General features: G+C 42.5%; 1 protein-coding gene across 1 annotated transcript in view; it reads right to left on the bottom strand.

The window, feature by feature from the left end:
• Positions 1-22,709, bottom strand: part of OSGIN1 (oxidative stress induced growth inhibitor 1) — a 342,694-nt gene that overhangs the window by 281,719 nt on the left and 38,266 nt on the right. Inside the window, exon 6 of the mRNA XM_038772435.1 lies at positions 19,942-20,033. The gene's annotated coding sequence lies outside the window, so the exon portion shown is untranslated. The remainder of the gene's footprint in view (positions 1-19,941; positions 20,034-22,709) is intronic.

Here is a 22,709-nt window from a genome sequence, read left to right as displayed (position 1 = left end):
AATTTGTTTTCCATAAGTGCTTAACAAATACCATCATCATCATCATATGAACGCTGAACACACCCTTTGATTTAGAAATATCACCACCCACTGATATGATAGTTTCTACAAGGAAGATACTGATCAGCTGTTTTCTATGTCCAGGGAGGATGGGCAATCAATAAGTCATATTTATTGAGCATTTACTGTGTGCAGAGCACTGTACTAAATGCTTGGGAGAGGTCAATGTAACAGTTGACAGATACATTACCTGCCCACAGTGATCTTACAGTCTAGAGGGGACAGACTTAGATTGCAGCAGGAGTGAGGCTAAACATAGAGAAATTCTTGTCTCTGAGGGGAATAAAACATTGGGACAGGCTATCAGGGAAGACTGTGGAATCACCATCCTGGAAGGTCTTTAAGAAAAAAACCAGCAGCCATCTGTCCTGGATAAATTAGTCACTCATTTGGAGGTAAGGAGTCAGACTAGATGAAGCCCTGGAATCCCTTCCTGTTTCATGATTCCACTGAGCTGACCTAACCCAAGTGATTCAGGTTTCACCGACTTATGTTTCGGCCTGGTGGAAAGGAGTATTGCTCGCTTTGGGATAACCAGCTTGCCCAGTAAAGCTACTTCTCTCCCACCCACATACAAAGAGGATGCTACTGATGATGAGATGCTACCAACACTCCTTGCCATGTTTCAGCACATCAAGATAGTTCTTTGCTGCACTGATGGATTTTGTTCCATATAGGATTAGTCCCATCACGACAGAGCTCCCAACAGAAGCAGTGTGGCCTAGTGAATAGAGCGTAGCTCAGTGGAAACAGACTGGGCTTTGGAGTTGGAGGTCATGGGTTCAAATCCTAGCTCTGCCACTTGTCAGCTGTGTGACTTTGGGCAAGTCACTTAACTTCTCTGGGCCTCAGTTACCTCATCTGTAAAATGGGAATTAACTGTGAGCCCCGTGGGAAAACCTGATCACCCTGTAACCTCCCCAGCACTTAGAACAGTGCTTTGCATGTGGTAAGTGCTTAATAAAATGCCATAAAAAATAGAGGAGGACCTGGGTTCTAATCCTGCCTCCATCCCTTGTCTGCTGTGTGACCTTAGGCAAGTCACTTAGCTCCTCTGTTGCCTCAATTACCTCATCTGTAAAATGGGGATTAAGACTGTGAGCCCCATATGGGACAGGAACTGTTTCCAACTTGATTTGCTTGTATTTACCCCAGCACTTAGTATAGTGCCTGGCACATATTAAGTTCCTAACACCTCAATTATCATTAGTATTGTTACCAAGAGTCTACTGGTATGCCACATTTTTTCGAGATTGTGCCTGATTAGGTCTTTAAGTTCATTCATTCAATTGTATTTATTGAGCACCTACTGTGTGCAGAGCACTGTACTAAGCACTTGGGAAGTACAAGTTGGCAACATAGAGATGGTCCCTACCCAACAATGGGCTTACAGTTGTTTACTCTGCCCTCCCAGCTTGTGGTTGCTCCTATGTAGCAGCTGCTTGGATATCCTGCTGTCATCCACTTTTCTCATATAGCCCACCCAGGGGAGAATTACACTTCAGTGTTGATGAAGTAGACTGTAAACTCTATAGGTTGTAAGTTCGTTGGAGGCAGGGAATGTGTCTGCTTACTGTCATATTGTACTCTCTTAATCAGTACAGTGCTCTGTACACAGTAAGCACTCAATAAATGTGATTGATAGACTGAGTGGACTGTATTCCAAGACTTCATTATTGTTAACAAAGCCTTTTTAATGTTAAGTATGGTGGGAAGATAACACTGGGGAAACCGCTCAAGAAGCTGGATGCGTCTCTGTCTCACAGTTACAGCGAAGGTTGGACATCACAACAACAGCTTTACAAAAGCAGCATGGCCTAGTGGAAAGATCACGGGTCCAGGAGTCAGAGGACCTGAGTTCTAATTCTAGCTCTGCCACTTGCTTGCTGTATGACCTTGGGCAAGTCACAACTCTGTGCTTCCATTTCCTCATCTGTAAAATGAGGATGAAATACCTGTTCACCTTCCTACTTAGATTGTGAGTCCCATGTGCGACAGAGACTGTCTGATATTATTTTGCATCTACCTCAGTGCATGGCACGTAGTAAATGCTAACAAAAACCACAATTATCATTATTATTATTAGAGACTTCATCTTGGTAAAGATCTTGATGCCCTGCTGTTTTTATGCTCTACCTGGAAGTTAGCCTTCTCGATTCTATTTTCTACCTCTTTGTGTGTTATTCAAGAATCCTGTCTAGGTAACAACTTTGCCACTGAAAATCTTTGGTTTTGTGTAGGATTTTCTGGGTACAGGCTGACCTAACTTTGGTTTTCTTTAGACTTATTACCAGCCCATACTGCTGTGCTAAATTTGAAGTGATTATGAGGAGATTCCTAATCACTTGCAGCTGTGCTTGTATATGTGCTTCAAGAGCTCAGTAACCTGCATAGAGCAGTTCCCAAACCACTCTTTCAAATAGTCTTGGCAATTCTTGTGGGGTGGGGGGCTCCCGACTCTGACAGAGCCGGCAATAACATCATGAAGTAGTATCGGACTCTCAGTGAACTCTTTAGGGCACCCAAATTTACTAAGCAATTTCCAGAGTCCAGCTCTACTGATAGTGTCATAAATATCTGTACAGAGGTCTCACAGTGGCTCCCTGTACTTTTCCTGTACCTAAGGGACTGCAGAGATTCATTCACTCATTCAATCATATTTTTTGAGTGCTTACTGTGGGGAGAGCATGCCAAACGGTGATCTGAAGCCACATTGTGATTCGGGGAAGGTTGAGTTGCCGATAGAGGAATACTCTGACTAGAATCAGGCCAGCAATGGAGAGTAATGAGAAGCTTCAATAATTACCACAATTTGATCTTTTCCCTTCCTTCTTGAATATGGTAATGACAATAGCATTTCTGAGATTCTTTGGGGCCTTCTCAGCATTCCATTTGTTGAAGACCTAGTTTCATTTGAACTAGATTTACATTTTGAAAAAGTACAATGTCTGAATTAAGAGGAACCATTGGATTTACCCTTATGTGGTTCTGATGCTCACCCTTTCCCATTAGAGCTCTGTGTCCCAGATCGTGAGTCCCATGTGGGCCAGGGAGTGTGCATCAGCTGATTACCTAGGATCTAGCCCAGTGCTTGGCACAAAGTAAGTGCTTAATAAATACCATAACTAACTCTTGGTGTCTAGAGAGAAGCAGCATGGCCTAGTGGATAGAGCATGAGCCTGGGAATCAGAAGGACCTGGGTTTTAATCCCAGCTCTGCCACTTGTCTGCTGTGTGACCTTGGGCAAGTCACTTCACTTCTCTGTGCCTCAATTACCTCACCTGTAAAATGGGGATTAAGACTGTGAGCCCTGTGTGGGACAGGGACTATGTCCAACCCGATTACCTTGTAGCTACCCCAGTGCCTAGTACAATGCTTGGCACATAGTAAGCACTTACCATATACCACAATTATTATTATTATATTAGGCCCATATGTAAGACTGAACACTTTTACTGAAGTTATTTTTGATGATTTCATTAATTTACCTGGAATTAATTATCATGCTGCTTCACTGTGATAGCTGACTTCTATAGGCCATATAAGTCCAACTGGTTTAGAGGAATTGTAAAAATGTATATCTGGGTTATTTAAATAAAGTAACTTAAATGAGAGATTAAACTCTCTAGAAATGACTTTGGAGTCTTTCTGCAAATCAGTGGTGGGGAAAATAGAATGTGGATGACTACTATTGAGGCAAAGAGTGTACGTGAAGTTTGGAGGGCAGCAACAGATTTCTGAATTCTGATTTTACTGACTGTTTCCCATCTCATCAATCAATTGTATTTATTGAAAATTTAGTGTGTGCAGAGCACTCACTGTACTAAGGTCTTGGGAGAATACAACATAAATAATATGATTTCTGATCCTCAAAGATGCATTAGTTCAAATACCAAATCTGAATACTATTGGGCCTGGAAGGGTGAGGAGCACAGAACACCTCCTTTAAGAGCTGTGTTCAGCTACCTCCTTAAACACTGTTATCTTGGATTACTACATTGTTGATTTTGCAATTTATGTGCTTCCTATTTGACTATTACCATCATTTAGACTGTGAATCTCATGTGGGGCAGAGACTGAGTCTAATCTGTTTACCTTGTAATTACTTTAGTGCTTAATAAATATCAAAACTAACTACTGGTCAAGTGCATTTTGAATTCCTTTGAAGGACAAATGCTACCTCCAGGCACACTGTAATGCATATTCACTTTTCAAATAATAATAGTAATAATAAACAGTAATAAATGATATTTAAGAACTTACTATGTGTCCAACATTGTGCTAAGCATAGGGGTAGATAATAATAATAATAATGGCATTTATTAAGCACTTACTATGTGCAAAGCACTGTTCTAAGCGCTGGGGAGGTTACAAGGCCATCAGGTTGTCCCCCAGGGGGCTCACAATCTTCATCCCCATTTTCCAGATGAGGTAACTGAGGCACAGAGAAGTTAAGTGACTTGCCCAAAGTCACACAGCGGACAGTTGGTAGAGTCGGGATTTGAACCTATGATCTCCGACTCCAAAGCCCATGCTCTTTCCACTGACCCACACTGCTTCTCATGATACTATCAGATCAGTCAGAGTTCCTGTCCCACACAGGGCTCACAGTACAAGGGGAAGGGAGGAAAGCTAATTAATCCCCATTTTACAGTTGAGGCAATTGAGGCACAGAGAAGTTAGGTGACGTAACCAAGATCACACAGCAGGCAAGTAGGGGAGCCCTGATTAGAACCCGAGTATCCTAACTCTCAGTCCTGTGTTTTTCCCACTACATCTTATTGGGAACTATATTCTCAAAACATGATTCTAACCTCTAGAAACCCTTTTGTATGGAACTTTATTTTTACATTCACCAAAACCCAATTCTATTGAGCTTGTGCCCCAAAGAGATCCAGAGATCGTCATCATCATCAACAGTAGTTACTGAGAACCTGTGTGTAGCGCAGTGTTGCTAAGCACATGGGGCACATTTGAAAGATAACACGAAAATATCACATTCCTGCCCCTGGGAGACAAAGTCTAATGGGAGAGATGAGTGAACACAAATTGCTTAATATACAAGGTGAAAGACTAGATGTATGTGGTAAATACGAGGGAAAAGCAAACAAATAAACATATCTACATCAAAGCTAACATGGATGATGGTATGGCAGAACCAAGAAGGTGGCTTGAAGCAGTGTGGCCAAATGGATAGAGCATGGGCCCGGGAGTCAGAAGGATCTGGGTTCAAATTCTGCCTCCGCCACTTGTCTGCTGCGTGACCTTGGGCAAGTCATTTAACTTCTATGTGCTTCAGTTACCTCATCTGTAAAATGGGGATTCGGACTGAGAGCCCCACATGGGACATGGACTGTGTCCAACCCGATTATCTTGTATCTACCCCAGCATTTAGTACAGTGCTTGGCACATAGTAAGCGCTTAACAAATAACAATACAAAGAAACCAAGGAGAGTTGTGAACATGAGTGAGACATAGTTAAGTTAGCTTGGGAAGAAAGAAGGACATGAACTGTTTTGTAGCAGAAGAGGGGATAGGTAAGAGGGAAGTCAGTTGATGGACAGCATTGAAGCCAAGGTAACATAATGAGGAATCTTCAAATGGGAGAAATACTGGGAATTCTGCTTTTGCTCCAAGGGTAGAACCACACTGCTTCTGAATTATCACATCAGGAGGACAAGGTGATCACGGCAAGAAAACAAGGAAAAGAGGATTGACTGACTGAAAAGAGGAAAAAATGATACTAGAAAAAAAACCCACAGCTAAAATGTGTGGCTCATTTCTGCAAACTATATCTTGCACCAGTCTGAACAGATTATAAAGATTTAATTGGATTAAAGTCAGCTATGAACAGGTTGAAGTGAACAATAAATGCGGCAGTTTTAGGTTATTTAATTAATTTACTTAAAGATTAGTTTCAGTGGAATGCTATTTTACAGAGAGTTAGTTCCCAGAAGGAATTTTCAAAACAGTGTGCCATGGACTGGGTTTTGCCTTTTGCTTGCCTATTTTAACACTACATGGTGCCTTCTCTACCTGGGTATCCTGGGAATAATCCTAATGCTAATCGAAAATTAAGGACATTCTGTAACAGGTTTTCTAATACAGAAACCCAGGAACAAGGACCAATGCCAGAATGCCTTCCTTATACTAACGTGTCTCACTATTATTAAAATCTGTTTCTCAGACAAGTTTGTTTAATCTGGGGACCAAGTGATATCTCCTAATTTACGAAATGAAAATTACCATGTTACAATAATAATGATGATTATAATAATGACAATTGTAATAATAACAATGATAATACAGAGGAATGTGCCACTATGTGCCAAGCATTATACTAAGTCTTGGAATAGATATAAAAATAATCAGGTTGAACAGAGACCCTGTCCCTCACAGTCTAAGAGGGAGAATAGATAGTTAATCCCCATTTTAGAGATGAAGAAACTGAGGCATGGAGCAGTTAAGTGATTTGTCCAAGGTCACACAACAGGCAGAGCCGGGATTAGAACTCAGGTCCTCTGTCTTCCAGGCCCATGCTCTTTCCACTAGGCAATGCAGCTTCTCATATACTATACCAGGATAGTATATGCTGCTGTTTGTGGCCATTACTACAATTTTTTTATACAAGAAATGATACACTCAAATTAAAAGCAAACCAAGCCTGAGAGATTAAGGGTAGGGAGTTATCATAAACCATTTATAATTTTAAATTCCTCTCTTTTCTCAGTACTTTTAAACAATGGCTCTATATCAACATTGGCACTATAAAGCCTACCTGCTTCACTGTTCTTTCCACGATGTTACAAATCCAGAAAAAAGTGTACAATCCAAATGAATAGAATTTCTGCAGCTGCTGTTAACTCTTACCTGGGACCACAACAACATATGGGAAAAGAGGATGCTGGGGGTATGAAAGTGAAGGAATTCTGCGTGTTTTGTCTTCCCTATAGCAGATTTAAAATTCAAATAAAAAAAAAATCAAGATCTTCTGTGCTGCCCACCACAGAAGTGGCCTTCATCAACATTGCCTGGGGTTACCCCAACCTGAAGTCAGTCAATCACCTCCAAGAGGCCTTCCCCAAATAAATCCTCATTTCCTCTTCTCCCACTTCCTTCTGTGTCACCCTTGCACTTGGATTTGCACTCTAATTCACCCCTCCCTCAGTCCCTCAGCACTTATGCACAAAACTTAATTTATTCATTTAATGTCTTATCCCTCTCTAGACTGTAAGCTCATTGTGGGCAGGGAACATGTCTACCAACTCTTTCTTTTAATGATATTTGTTCAGCATTTAGTCCCTGCTAGGCACTGTACTAAGTGCTGGGGGGTACATACAAGTTTATCAGTTTGGACACCGACCTTGTCCCACATGGGGCTCACTGAGGCACAGAGGAGTTAAGTGACTTTCCCAAGGTCACACAGCTGACATGTAGCAGAACACTTCTCTCCCTAGAGCTTAGTACAGTGCTCTGCACACAGTGAGAGCTCAATAAATACAATTGAATGATAATTTAGATTGAGAGTAGAATCGGAGGAGTTTCTTTCAAAAAAAATCAGCCTCAGCTGGGTCACTTGATTGTGTCCAATCCTATATGGCTCCTTATTTGGAATAGTCAATAATGAAATTTTGTTTGTTTGTTTTAATGGTATGTGTTAAGTGCTTACTATGGGCCAGATACTGTGCTAAATTCTGGGTTAGATACAAGCTAATCAGGTTGGACACAGTCCATGTCCCACATGGGGCTCACAGTCTTAATCCCCATTTTATAAATGAGGTAACTGAGGCACAGAGAAGTTAAGTGACTTGCCCGAGGTCACACAGCAGACAAGCGGCCAAGCCGTGATTAGATAAATAATTTTATTTCCTGTCTCTCCCATCTCCTTGTATCACTGGCCACAAACACAGTATTGTTTCTCTATTGATCAGTCCTCTTCCATCTTATTCTTCCCTCCCTCCTTAATTTTCCCTTCCCTCCTTTCCTGCTTATCCTTCTCTCCAGAAGAGAGAAGACATGGACCTGTTCTGCAACACAGTCTTAAAATAGAAAGGTCCTAAAGAGCTGAGAGCAGACAGCAGAGGCAGTAATAACACTGTAAGCACCTTACCCCCTCAGTCAACTGTTTGCCCCCATGCTCAGAACAATGCAATGTGGGAAGCAGCATGGCCTAGTGGGTAGAGCATGGGCCTGGGAGTCAGAAGGTCCCAGGTTCTAATCCTGACTGCCTCTTGTCTGCTGTGTGACCTTGGGCAAGTCACTTAATTTCTTTGCACCTCAATTACCTCATCTGTAAAATGGGGATTAAGACTGTAAGCCCCATGTGGGACAGGGACTGTGTCTAACCTGATTAGCTTGTATCTACACCAGCACTTGGAACAGTGTTTGACATATAATAATAACGATGGTATCTGTTAAGCACTTCCTATGTGTCAAGCACTGTTCTAAACACTGAGCACTAGTAAGCACTTAGAAGCCATCATTTTTTTTAAACTCTTCCTCCATCCTTTCCAGCCCCTCCCACTATTTTCAGTGAACAGCTCTCGTCTGCCTTCCCATCCCGGCTCTCTTCCTCTCCACCAACTCTCTTCACGACCCTCTCCAGTCAGGCTCTCTACCCTCCGCTGCCCTGAGATTGAGCTTTCTAAATTCACCAATGACATCCTTATAGCCAAACCCAAAGAGCTATTCTCCATCCTGATCCTCCTCTATCTCTTAGCTGCTTCGCACACTGTGGATCGCTCCCATCTCCTTGAAATTCTACCAGGTCTTGGTTTTTCCTGACATGATACTAATCTGATTGTTCCCCCTCTAGGCCATAAGCTTGTTTTGGGTAAGAAACATGTCTACCAACTCTGCTCTACTGTACTCTCCCAAGAGCGTAGTACTGGGCTTTGTGTATAGTAAGTGATTAATAAATATGGGATTGATTGATTCTCCTTCCTCCCTAATCATGCTTCAGTTTCACTCTCTGGCACCTCTTTTGCTTCTCATTCTCTTTGGGCATTCTGCAAAGCTCTGTTCTGGGCCCCCTGCTCTTCTCACTTTGCAGTCACTGGGGAGTAATGGATAGAGCACAGGCCTGGGAGTCAAAAGGTCAGGGGTTCTAATCCAGGCTCTGCCACTTGTCTGCTGTGTGACCTTGGGCAAGTCATTTAACTTCTCTGGGCCTCAATTACCTCATCTGTAAAATGGGAATTGAGACTCTGAGCCCCATGTGGGATGGGGACTGTGTCCAACCTGATTTGCTTGTATCCAGCCCAGCACCTGGTACATACTAAGTACTTAATAAATACCACAATTATTATTATTACATAGCTTCAGCTACCACCTTTATGTGGTAGAGTGCCAAATCTACCTGTCATCTGGTTTGTAATCCTACATCTCCTCTTGCCTCCATGACATCTCCATTTAGACGATTCTCCAGCACCTCAAACTCAGTATGTCTAAAATAGAATCACTCATTTTCCCCACTAATAATAATAATAATAATAATGGCATTTATGAAGTGCTTACTATGTGCAAAGCACTGTTCTAAGCGCTGGGTAGGTTACAAGGTGATCAGGTTGTCCCATGGGGGGCTCACAGTCTTCATCCCCATTTTACAGATGAGGGAACTGAGGCCCAGAGAAGTGAAGTGACTTGCCCAAAGTCACAGCTGACAATTGGTGGAGCAGGGATTTGAACCCATGACCTCTGACTCCAAAGCCCATGCTCTTTCCACTGAGCCATGCTGCTTCTCTGCCTCTCGTTTTTCCCCCTAAGTCCTTACCATCCCCTAATTTCCCATCTCAGTTGATAACACCGCCACCTTCCTTTTCCCCGAAAACTGCAATCTCAGGCTCATCCTTGACACCCCCCTCCCCTCCATTTGTCCCAGGCCATCATGCCCCATTTGGACTCCCTACCCAATCACTCTTCTTTGGAGGCCCAAATCCATAACCTCTCTTCCAAACTCAACTCCCTCACACCTCCTTTGATCTTGTACTGCCAAGCCCTAGTCTTGGATCATCTCCAGAATGCACTTCCTCCACTCCTGCTGCAAAACACTGTTGGTAGAAATCCAGGCACCAAGCCAACATCTGCCATCTCAAATTCATCCTCACATCTGGAAACCATATTGTCCTCCTCGCAGGAATACTACTTCACTTCCCTAATTGATTCCCACACCCACTGCCCCAGGTCATTGTGGGCAGGGAATATGTCTGTTGTCATATTGTACTCTCCCCAGTGCTTAGCATAGTGCGCTGCACACAATAAGTTCTTAATAAATACAACTGATTAACTATTCCAGAAATTAACTCCCTCTGGAAACCTCCAGTGCCACAAGTTCCCCCAGATGGCCTTGCCATCTTCTAGACTGTGAGCCCACTGTTGGGTAGGGACTGTCTATATATGTTGCCAACTTGCACTTCCCAAGCACTTAGTACAGTGCTCTGCACACAGTAAGCACTCAATAAATATGATTGATTGATTGCCAGCTAAAACATTGATAAAAGTCAAACCCATGAGGCTGGACTTCCCCAAGATCTTCCTCTCACTTCTCCAGGTCCTTTCTACCCTCATTTGAGCAGCTCATCCACTTAATTCCACGGTTTCAATTAGCACCTCTACTTGGATGACTCCCAAATCTATCGAATAGCTCCAACCTCTCTCCATCTCTGCAAACTTGCACTTCCTCCTACCTCCAGGGCAACTCCACCTGTGGATTTCTCACAGGCACCTCAAATGCATCATGTCCAAAACTTAACTCTTTCCTTCAAATCCTCTCCTCCGCTAAAATTTCCCATCACAGTTGACAACATCGTTCTCCCCATCTCTCAAGCCCGTAAGCTTGGCATTAGCCTTGACTCCTCTATATCCTCCAACCCCTCTATGCAGTCTATCCCCAAATCTTCTCTGGTTTTCCTTCACAATACCTCCAAAATCCATTCCATCCTCTTCATCCCAGTTGTCACAACACTGGTTCACGTGATTGTTCTATCCTGACTTGACTATGGCATCAGCATGCCCATTGTCTCCAGTCTCTCTGTTTTTCACAGCATAGCCTAGTGGAAAGAGCACAGGCCTGGATGTCAGAAGATGAGGGTTCTTATTCTGGCTCTGCTGCATGACCTTAGACAAGTCACTTAACTTCTCTGGCCCTCCATTTCCTCATCTGTAAAATGGAGATGAAACATCTTTTTCCCCTCCCCCTTAGACTATGATCCCCATGTGGGACAGGGACCATGTCCTGATTACTTTGTACCTACCCCAACACTTAGTACAGTGCTTTGCACACAGTAAGCACTTAACAAATACCATCATTATTAGTAGTAGTAGTATAGTGCATGGCATATAGTAAGCACTTAAATGCCTCAACTGTTACTCACTGGTGCCCGACTTCTTTAAAAAAAAAATCATTCTGCATAGGTCACCCCACTCCTCTAAAACCCTCCAATGGTTGCCCACTCCTGTCGACATCAAGCAGAAATCCTACCTTTCGGCTTCCAGGCACTCAGCAGTCTCCCCAGTACTTAACCTTGCTCTTCTCCCACCACACCCCAGCTCATATGCATTGTTCCTCTCAAGCAACCCTACTCACCATGCCTCGTTTTCATCTCTCTCACCTTTAACCTGTTATTCATGCCCTCCCTTCTACCTATAATGTTCTTCCCTTTCACATCTGGCAGAGCACTGCTCTCACAATCTTTAAAGCCCTTCTGAAATTGCATCTTCTCCAGGCAGTCTTTCTTGATGAACTCCCCTCCCACCCCCAATTGCCACTTCAGCACTAAGCCATGTAACCTAAGCACTTGGTTACCCACAACTCCCCATTTCACTTAAGTATCCATCTTAACAGTCTTTTATTTCCTCTCCCTTGCTAGACTGCAAGCTCCTTGAGGGCAGGGATCATATTTACTAATGCTATTGTACTCTTCCAAGTGCTTAGTACCGTGCTCTGCACAGTTAACACTTGGCAAATACTAGTGATTTATTGCCCCCTCCTTGTCTTCTGGGTCTCTCATTCAATCTACTGCGTCTTCCTACACAATATCTTGGATTTGTCCCTTCCTTTCCACCCAAATAGCTACCCCCTTGGTACAAGCTCCAGTCACAACTTCTCTGTGCCTCAGTTACCTCATCTGTAAAATGAGGATTAAGACTGTGAGCCCCACGTGGGACAACCTGATCACCTTGTATCCTCCCCAGCACTTAGAACAGTGTTTTGCACATAGTAAGCGCTTAACAAATGCTATTATTATTATTATAGCTAGACTATTATAGCAGCCTTCTCATTGGTTTCCCTGCCTCCAGACTCTCCCCTCTCCAGTTTACACTACATGCTGCTGCACGCATTTTCTTGAAATGTAATTTGACACATACCTCTCTGTGCCTCAAAACCCACTATTGGCTTCCTGTGTCCCTCCGCAACAAAGTACAGTGTGTGGCACATAGTAAGCACTTAAATACCATGAAAAAAGCAAATATTGCTCACAATTGGCTTTTTAAGGCTCTCCACTAATTTACATACCTTACATATCTGCTCTCTTCACCAGTTATTCCCCAAGTCACTCTCTTCATTCCATCCATGCTAGTCTAACTAAACCTCACTCTTCATGATGATGATAATAATAACAGTAAAGTGTTTGTTAAGTGCTTATTATGTTCCAGACACTCTACTAAGAGCTGGGATGGATAAAAGCAAATCGAGTTGGACACAGTCCCTGTCCCATATGGGGCTCCCAGTCTCAATCCCCATTTTACAGATGAGGTAACTGAGGCACAGAGAAGTGAAGTGACTTGCCCTTGACACTCCCCACTCCATCCCTTCACCGAGGCTGGTTCCCCAGGTTGGAACTCTCCCTATCCAAATCCGAGAGATCACAGCCCTCTCCGTATGCAAAGTTCTCCTGAAATCTCACCTTTTTCAACCAGCCTTCCCCAGTTAATTCCCAGCATTCCCATCAGCCACCTCTACCACTTATACCTTTATTCATACCCAAATTCAGCATTTCTGTAGACATGTTTATTCAAATGTACATTTAAATCATTATTTTGATCATGCCATTGGTAATTGCTTTTATGTCTGTCTCTCTTGTTAGAGTATAAGCTTTTCGCGGGCAGGGAATGTGCCACTTCCTTCTTTTGTATGCCTCAAGTGCATAGTGGGTTGTGTTGCACCCAGTGCTCTCATAGACCACTCTTCTTACTATCTGCACCCTTTGATGCCTTCTGCCATTCACTGCTCACTGCATCTCCTGCAATGGCTGAAATTCTAAAATAAGGTTAGGATATGATCACAGGAGAGAGAGGAGGGGTATGGATATTTTAGATGCACCATGCCCTAGGATATTAAAACTGGGACACTTTGTACCTCCTGAGAACTTTCCCTAGGCTGGGAAGATAGGGCAGCCAGATGGCTTGGTTTTGTCAAGACAGTTCGGCTTTGGAATAGTTTGTCCCAATATCCCAAGGAGATCCACTACCTTTCTCCAGAGATAGCATGCACCTGCAGAACCTACTGGCCAGTCAACTCAATGATTGCTACTACCCAGGTTGGCAGCTAACCCCAGAAATTGCCTAACAAATACACCCATCTGGGTCTTCAAAGGAGACCATTTCAGAACCCTCTGTATTTATCCAGAGTGCAGTGAACTCACATTATCATTAATAGTTTGACATATGTGTTGACAAACATGGTATTCATGTCTACTAACGAGTTTGGGATTATTAGTTTATCCAGGCCTCACAGCTATAGCTTCCTCAGTTCTTTGGACTAGTATTCTGGATGGGAGGATAATTGTGCCCTTCACCTCTCTAATCATCCCAAGCCTCCCAGGTTCTTCAGGGCTTAACTCCTCCTTTCTTAAAGTTGGAGACTTGCATACCTGTAATTTACTGGGCCTGACCTCAGGCACCTACAACAAGGTTGCGGGTTAGGTTTGGGTAAATTGGTGTTTCCAGGAGGCCACAATTAAAGAGTGAGCACTCATTACCACTAAGTTGTTGCCAAAATTCAAAACCTAGTCCTCTTCCAATGAACAAAAGCATAAAGAAATCTATTTGGTTCCTGATTTGTTATCTCCAGGTTAGAAATTTTTAATTTCAAGAGTACTATCACTGCCTCATGGGAATCTAATTGCTATCACGACATCAGTCAGTCGATCATATTTATTGAGTGCTTACTGTGTGCAGGGCACTGTACTAGCACTTGGAAGAGTACAATATAACACTGTAACAGACACATTCCCTGCCCAAGATGAGCCAGGTAAGTGAAGCTTCTTTGTAGGGATGGGTTGGGTACATATGGGTGGTCTGCAGGCATGAGAAGGATTTAGGTGTAAAATACAATAGTCATGCAGGTCTCTACTTGGAGTGTTTATTGACAAGGGTCTTTTAGAGGTACGATTTCAGGACTAACTCTCTTACATCTGCAAGTTCCACACTGGATGAATTTAGTTCCCAGTAATGATTCTCTGCCTAGCTTCCCTCTGTACAGACCACAAAGAGAAAACATCCTAAAAAGCCTGTTAACCCTGATGATAGCCTTAACTTCTCCATTGGGTGAGCACCAAACTTAATGACAATAGAATTGCAGATAGCTCGGTAGAAGACAGTCTTCTGAAAGCAATCTTTTTCTCTAGAAAATTGTCCTCTTGATGTTTAGGCCCCTAACATTAAAAGGAGACAGGGTTTGAGGGAGAAAAAGGAAGAGTGTTCTTTGAAGATTCAATCAGTGCCATTAAACATCAGAAAAATCCTAACCACAAGCCCAGAGCTTTGTATTTTAGACACTCATCTGAAATACGTACCCCCCAAAAAGAACCATGTCTACATGCACGCTAGCAATCCAAACAACCCTTTTTAGACTTCCCATTCACAAGAATAGAAAAGGAAAGTTTGCTGTGACAGTGTAAAAATTACATCTTTTGACTCTCAAGATTATACCCAGTAGTTCTCTAAGGTGGCTAAAATGTGAAATTGTTGCTGGTGTGAAAAGCAGGACCCCCTTGGAAATAGAATAGCATTATGTAATAGCACTAGATGGATGGCTAAGATTAGGCTCCTCTGGGTACCTAACCTAGAGCTAGAAATCATTTCAGCTGTTATTTGTCTTCCAGTGGTGAGGAAAATGGGTCCAGTTCCATCTAAATCGCTCCCACCACTTCAATGTGGATGACTTCCAAATCTACCTCACTCGCCCTGACCCCTCTCCTCTGCAATCTTGCATTTCCTCCTGCCTTGAGGATCTTTCTTCATGGATGTCCTGCCAACAGTTCAAGTTCAACATGTCTAAAACTGAAGTCCTCACCTTCCCTCCCAAATCCTCTCCTCCATCTCGCTTGCCCATCAGAGCTGACAGCATTGCCATCCTCCCTGTTTCTTATCCTTACGGCCTTGGCATCATTTTGGACTACTCCCTCTCTTTCAACTTCCATTTTCAGTCTGCCCCTGACCCTTTTCTACATGTTTGCAGTACCTATCATCCCCCATCCTCTTCATCCAAATGGTCACCCTTCTGGTCCAGGCACTTTTTTTAAAAAAAAAAGATATTTGTTAAGTGCTTACTATATGACAGGCACTATACTGAGCACTAAGGTCCATACAGGATAATCTGGTTGGACACAGTCCATGTCCCCTGTGGGGCTCACAGTCTTAATCCCCATTTTACAGATGAGGTAACAGACACAGAGAAGTTAAGTGACTTACCCAAGGTCACACAGCAGACAAGTGGTGAAACTGAGATTAGAACCCACATTCTCTGATTCCTAGGCCCTTGCTCTTTCCACTAGGCTACAATGCTTCTCTTTTCCTAGCTTAACTTCTGCATTAACCTCAATCAATTGTATTTATTGAGCACTTTATGTGTGCAGAACAAAATAACAGAGTTGGTAGACACAGCCCCTGCCCACAGTGAGTCTCCTCACTGATTTCCATGCCTCCAGTCTCTCCCTTCTTCAGTCCATACTTCATCCTATTACCCAGATAATTTAAAAATGTCATTCTGCACATGCTTCCCCACTCCTCAAAAACCTCCACTTCTTTCCATCTTGTGGAAACTCCTGACCACTGGCTTTAAAGTACTCGATCTGCTCTCTCTCCCTCCTACCTATCCATTCTTTTCTCCCACTACACCTATTTTTCACTACTCATTCCTCTCCAGCCAACCTTCTCACTGTGCCTCATTTTCATTTTTCTCTCAGCCGATCTCTTTCTCATGCCCTCCACCCACCTGGAACTGCCTCACCCTTTATAGCCAATGGACCACAGATCTCTCCATCTTCAAAGCCCTTCTGTAATTATCTTCAGCAGGAAATCTTCCCTAATTAATCTCCAATCTCCCCATTTTACATTCCCCCAACTGCCACTTTCAGCCCTTCTGTGCCACCTAAGAACTTATGTATATATCTTGTGTATATATATTATCTGCATAATAATAATTGTGGGATTTGTTAAGCGCTTACTCTGTGCCAGGCACTGTTCTAAGTGATGAGGTATAAGATATCAGGGTTGGACAGAGTTCCTGTCCCACAAAGGGCTCACAGCCTTAAGCCCCATTTTACAGATGAAGGGACTGAGGCACAGAGAAGTTAAGTAACTTGCCCAAGGTCACACAGCAGACAAGTGGTGAAGCTGGAATTAGAATCCACATTCTCTGACTCCCAGGCCCTTGCTCTTTCCATTAGACCACACTGCTTCTCTGTCTGTGGTCACCAGAGCCTGAGGTTCTATATCAAGCTTGATCAGGCCAGAATAGGGTAGTTGCTGGTCACAGTTCTAGGGGCTCCCCCTCTAGACTGTAAGCTCTTTGTGGGCAGGGAATGTGTCTACCAACTCTTTAACATTGTACTTTTCCAAATGCTTAGTACAATGCCCTACACCCAGTAAGTGCTCCATAAATATGACTGATTGACTGATTGATGCAGGATGCCCCAGAAGCAGAGAAATGTCCAAGACTTTAGGGTGCAAGGATGAGACTTGTTTGGGGGCATGCGGAACCAAACAATTTTTCCAAGTTGCTAATAATAACGATAATAAGTCCTTAAGTGCTTACTTTGTGCCAAGATAATCTGATCCCAAAGAGGGCTCATAGTTTAAGTGGGAAGAAGAACAGGTACTGAATCCCAATCTTGCAGAAGCGGGAACTGAAACCCAGAGAAGTTGCCCAAGGTCACACAGAGGACAAGTGGCAGAGCCGGGATTACAACCCAGATCCTTTGTCTCCCAGGACAAAGCTCTTTCCACTAGTCCACATTGCTTCTCATTCCCGATTGTCTCCTAGACCCAGCTCAGACACCTGAAGTCAGCTGCATCATCATCATCATCATCATCATAATAATAATAATATAATGGTATTTGTTAAGAGAAGAGAAGCAGAGAAGCAGCGTGGCTCAGCGGAAAGAGCACAGGCTTGGGAGTCAGAGATCATGGGTTCTAATCCCACCTCTGCCATTTGTCAGCTGTGTGACCTTGGGCAAGTCACTTAATTTCCCTGTGCCTCAGTTACCTCACCTGTAAAATGGGGAAGAAGACTGTGAGCCCTACCCGGGACAACCTGATTACCGTGTATCTACCCCAGTGCTTAGAACAGTGCTTGGCACCTAGTAAGCACTTAACAAATACCAACATTATTATTATTATTGTTAAGCACTTACTAAGTGCCAAGCACTGTTCTAAGCACTGGTAGATACAAGATAATCAGGTTGTCCCTTGTGGGGTTCACAGTCTTCATCCCCATTTTACGGATGAGGTAACTGAGGCACAGAGAAGTTAAGTGACTTGCCCAAGGTCACACAGCAGACAAGTAGTGGAGCCAGGATTAGAACCCACATCCTCTGACTCCCAAGCCCGTCTCATGCCACTAGGCATCATGTGGATGAGGAACTCCCAAGGGAGCCTCAGTTCAATTCTAACTCATGAATTCTCTAACTAGTGTCCCATGAACTTTGAATCTCAAGTAGAGTTTGTCAAGTGCCCAGGTCCACCTCCCCGTGATGGAATGGCAATAATTTTACAGACCAGGTAATGAATTTCTGCACTAGTGACAACCTAGCAGTCTTTAAGAGCTGATGCAACTCTCTAAGCATTTCATTTGCCACTAGGGTGTATAATTTAAGTTCCAGGAAGAAAAAAGTTCAATTATTCCATTGATGGTGGGTCTCTGCTCTTCCACTGCCCATCACTCTGGGATTGATGTCTGCTTCTAATGGACTCAATGATTTTCCAGACTGGCATCAATGAAAACCACTAGTGATGGAGCCAGGAAAGTGGAAAAATCCCCTTTGGCTACTATTGAGCAGCCCATATACAAATAAATAACTTGTTTCGGGATGCAGTTAAGATGGTCACACGACTGGCTTTGGTTCTAAGAAATGAGAAAATAATCTGGAGGGCGGTTTGGTGAAATTAGGTCAGGTCAAAGAGACACACACATACACACTCAATACATGCGATATGCAGGAAAGTCTCAGAAGAACCTGGCTCAAATGGAGGAAATCACACATCCCTGTCTGGAACCGTCTTGGGGAGCTACCTTCCAATACTTCTAATTTAGAAAATGAAAAGGAGAAGAGGAATGTAATAAAAGAGAGACAATAAGACAGAAGGGAAAAATAGGGAAAACATATCTTCACAACAGACCACACAGTGTGCTGCTCCATCAATCATTTGGACTACATGGCATTTCAAGCACAACTACTGTAACTAGAGTACATTAAAAAAATAAAAAACCCTGCATTTTGTACCTTAATATAAATTCAAACCTGCAGGGTACCATGAAGAGGGGTTGGGGATGCAACATAGTCCAATGAGCTGAACACAAAAATGCCTTCTGGTGTCATCTCTGTGAGGGAATGCACTCCCACCTTAGAGATGGGGGTAAAATCATGAAGAATTTAAGAGATCTGTCCCCAAAGACAGAAGCAAAATTTATAACTCCTAGTCATAGGTTTAATCCACTGGTCCAAAGAGAATTTTATATGCTTCTGAAAAGAGAGGCATTTTACTGGCAGCAATGACAATACTGCATATCCAATCTAGCCAGGATAGTCAAAATCACTATAAACTCAAAATCTAAAATTTCATAATCAGTTAAGCAACAGCACATCTTTCATTATTAAGTTCAACAGCAAACTATTAAAAGCAGAACATTTTGAAAATAAGGTGTTTAAAAAATCTACAGTTCATTGTATTAAAAGAGAAGTTGGATTTGTTTTTTAGTCTCCCAAAAAACTATGATTAGCAATAAACACACGACAGTTGAACTAGATTCAGGATTTCTCCCTCCAGAAAGCAGACATTACTATCCTGTAAATAGCCACAAAGGGAACCATTGCATTATGAATTTAGAGATCTTTCCCATGCCAGTGGCAACAATGAAATTTGTGATATTGATACCCAGCGTTTGGCAGCAAAGAATGAAACTGTTCCTAAAACACACTTGTTTTAAAATCCTTGGAGAGGAATGTGGATGTACTTGGGATTCCTGGACTCTTTTTCCTAGCTCTGGCTGATTTCCTCTTCAGCTTCGGGAAAGCTTTCAGCCTCTCAGCCTAAATATCTCCCATCTAAAAAGTGAAGACAATGAAGCTCATATTTAAAATGCTGGAAATTCCTGGATAAAAACTACAATGTTACTAAGCAGGGTGAGGAAGATGAATTCTCTTCAGTAACATCCACCTTCATGTTGCCATCTATAATCAGTAGATTCTACTGTATTTCTCAGATAAATTGCCTTCATGGGAGGTTAACCTTCCTTAAAGAGCACCCCACTGCACTACAGGATTTGCTCCTGTGGAAATGTAGGCGTGTTGGAGGCAGGGAAGGAGGAATCCTGTGAAAGCTCTTAGTAGAAAAATACATGTTAATGTGCAGAGTTTGGGTTTCCAGAGAATTTACCTTTAAACCATTTATCATGGCCTCCAACTCTAAAAGGAATTTGCTGTACAAGTTGCCTCTGCTGAAAATCCCATATTTTTCCTTTGAATTCCCTGAAAATGAAAAAAAATCCAATTAATTAGGGTGTAGTTGAAATTTTTATGAGAATTAATCAATCATCTGGATAATTTCAATAATGCTACCATATTCTTTAAGGACAATGGAATTTTTTGACATATTTAAGCCACTGTCCATACCTTACTTTCCACTGTATAACGTATGTCTTATTTCCTGGACATCCTTCTTAAGAGCTTTGGTGTTTTATACATAGGTACACTAATTTTGGCACCATGTTTGAGGAGGAAGTCCCTGCCCTCTATTATCAATATCAAGTGCTGTTGAGTCATTTTTGATTCATAGCGACTCTATGGATACATTTTACCCAGAACGTCCTGTCTTCTGCCATAATCCGGTAACCTTTCTAACAGTTCTTCTGTAATCATTGTTATAGTCTCTATCCATCTAGCTGCTGGTCTGCCTCTTCCACGTTTTCCCTGGACTTTAGTTTCTTCTCCAGAGAATTAGTCCTCCTGGTTATGTATCTTGCCCCCTATACATTTCCATAAAATAATAATCTTTTCCAGTTTGAGTCATTCAACAACTTCTGAGGTCAGAAGGTAGCCCAAATATTTTGGATACCCCACCTTATTTCAGAATCTACTAAAGCCCTGTGAGCCCCCCATGGGACAACCTGATCACCATGTAACCTCCCCAGCACTTAAAACAGTGCTTTGCACATAGTAAGCGCTTAACAAATACCATCATCATTATTATTAATATTACTACAGCAAAAATATTGTAGGAGCATTATCTCTTTCTTCTTGATGCACTTCACAAGCCTATCTCTGTATACCCCTGCTTCACCTCTGGGAGCACAATGGATGAATTTTTAGGATGGAGTCCATGACACCCTAGCAAAGAGCAGAGGCTCAAAAAAATTGACAAAAGCTAATAGTCACCTGGACTTTCCCCTCAGCTGGAAAGCTCCGTACCATCTGGCAGAGAGCTGTGGTGGCCAGAAGCAGTCATCTTGTACTACAATGCTTGGGGAGACTCAATCAACCAAGGGTAGTTATAGAGCTCTTGCTGTGTGCAGAGCTTTGTATTAAGCATCTGGGAGAGTACAATACAATAGAATAGGTAGATTTGATCCCTGCCCACAAGGAGTTTACAAACTAGAAAAATCTTGAGGGAAGTGGTCACCCCCTTCCTGAAATATTCACCCCAGAGAAGAAACTGGGTAACAGTCTTGGCAGCATTTTTCTGGCACATATAACAGGATTTGGACTGGAATATCTTCCAAGGTCTAGAACTCTCCACCAATTGCCTGTGTTTTGGATGGGCCTTTAACTCCTCCTCCTCCCACAATGACCTTCCCTCTCCATCTATTTTCCCTATCCTCTTCTACTGCTTCCTTTGTTTTTAGTCCAGAGTTCAAGTTTAGGTTGTTATTTACAGCATTATATACAATTGTATGATGATGATGATGGTATTTGTTCATTCATTCAATCGTATTTATTGAGCGCTTACTGTGTGTATAGCACTGTGCTAAGTGCTTGGGAAGTACAAGTTGGCAATATATACAGAGGGTCCCTACCCAACAGTGGGAAGCTCTTACTACATGCTGAGCACTATTCTAAGCATTGGGGTAGATACAGGGCAACGTAGATACACGTTGTCCCACGTGGAGCTCAGAGTTTTAATCCCCATTTTACAGATGAGGTAACTGAGGCCTAGAGAAGTTAAGTGACTTGCCCAAAATCACCCAGCTGACAAGTGACAGAGCCAGGATTAGAACCCACAACCTCTCACTCCCAGGCCCATGCTCTTTCCCCTAAGCCACGCTGCTTCCCAATTTATGCAATTTATGCTTCTACACTGACCTCCCTTGACTGAATAAAGGAAAGTCATTAAATACATTTGACAAATCATGAGCTTGGCTCTGCCATACTCTAAGTACAGCTCTTAGAACTGCAAATGGTCAAGGGGTCGTAAACATTTGCAAGTTGGGCATCTTCTCCCCACATAACCCCATGTTCCTAAATCATATGATATTCAAAAACAGAAAACTGAACACAATAGTCAGAGATTAAGCATCCTTGTTAAGCAAGGATACTAAGACATTACAGAAATATTGGTCAGAGTATCAAAACTACCCTATGTAGGCCAGGGAACTAATTTATTCATTATAAGAGCTTTTAGTTCATTTCAAAGACCACACCAAGGATACAAATAATCTGTCTAAGAAGAACAAAATGGACTAAACTAAAAATAGGGTCTGCTTCCAGGGAGAGAAGCTGTAAAAAATACAGAAAGAATGGCACTAAAGTCTAACTGTATAGGGAGGCTGGAGGAGAACATCTTTCCACTTTATTTCTGAGCTATCAATAATATGTATGGGGCACTGATAAGAAAGTTGACCGAACTGGTTCCAAATGTGAGCTCCAAATTTTAAAAAACCCAGTCGTGAACTCCCAAAACTCTTTTACCATTATTAGAAAGAGTTACAGAGAAAGCAAATCACTATGGTCACATCAAATCACTATGGTCACATCAAACTCCGAGTGGGGACAGAATTAGGGGAGGCTATGAAGGAAGAGAATTGCAGAGCCCTAATAGCACTTTCCAAGTGGTTTCCATATCCTGTGATGTCTCTGACCAAGACAAATATTGAGCCTACACACCAGTTCAGTATGTCCACATCCCATCATAAAAATACCTAATTAGAT

This window comes from Tachyglossus aculeatus, chromosome X1 (assembly GCF_015852505.1).
Source record: "Tachyglossus aculeatus isolate mTacAcu1 chromosome X1, mTacAcu1.pri, whole genome shotgun sequence".
Classification (NCBI taxonomy): Eukaryota; Metazoa; Chordata; class Mammalia; order Monotremata; family Tachyglossidae; genus Tachyglossus; species Tachyglossus aculeatus.
This window is presented reverse-complemented; position numbering and strand designations above follow the sequence as displayed.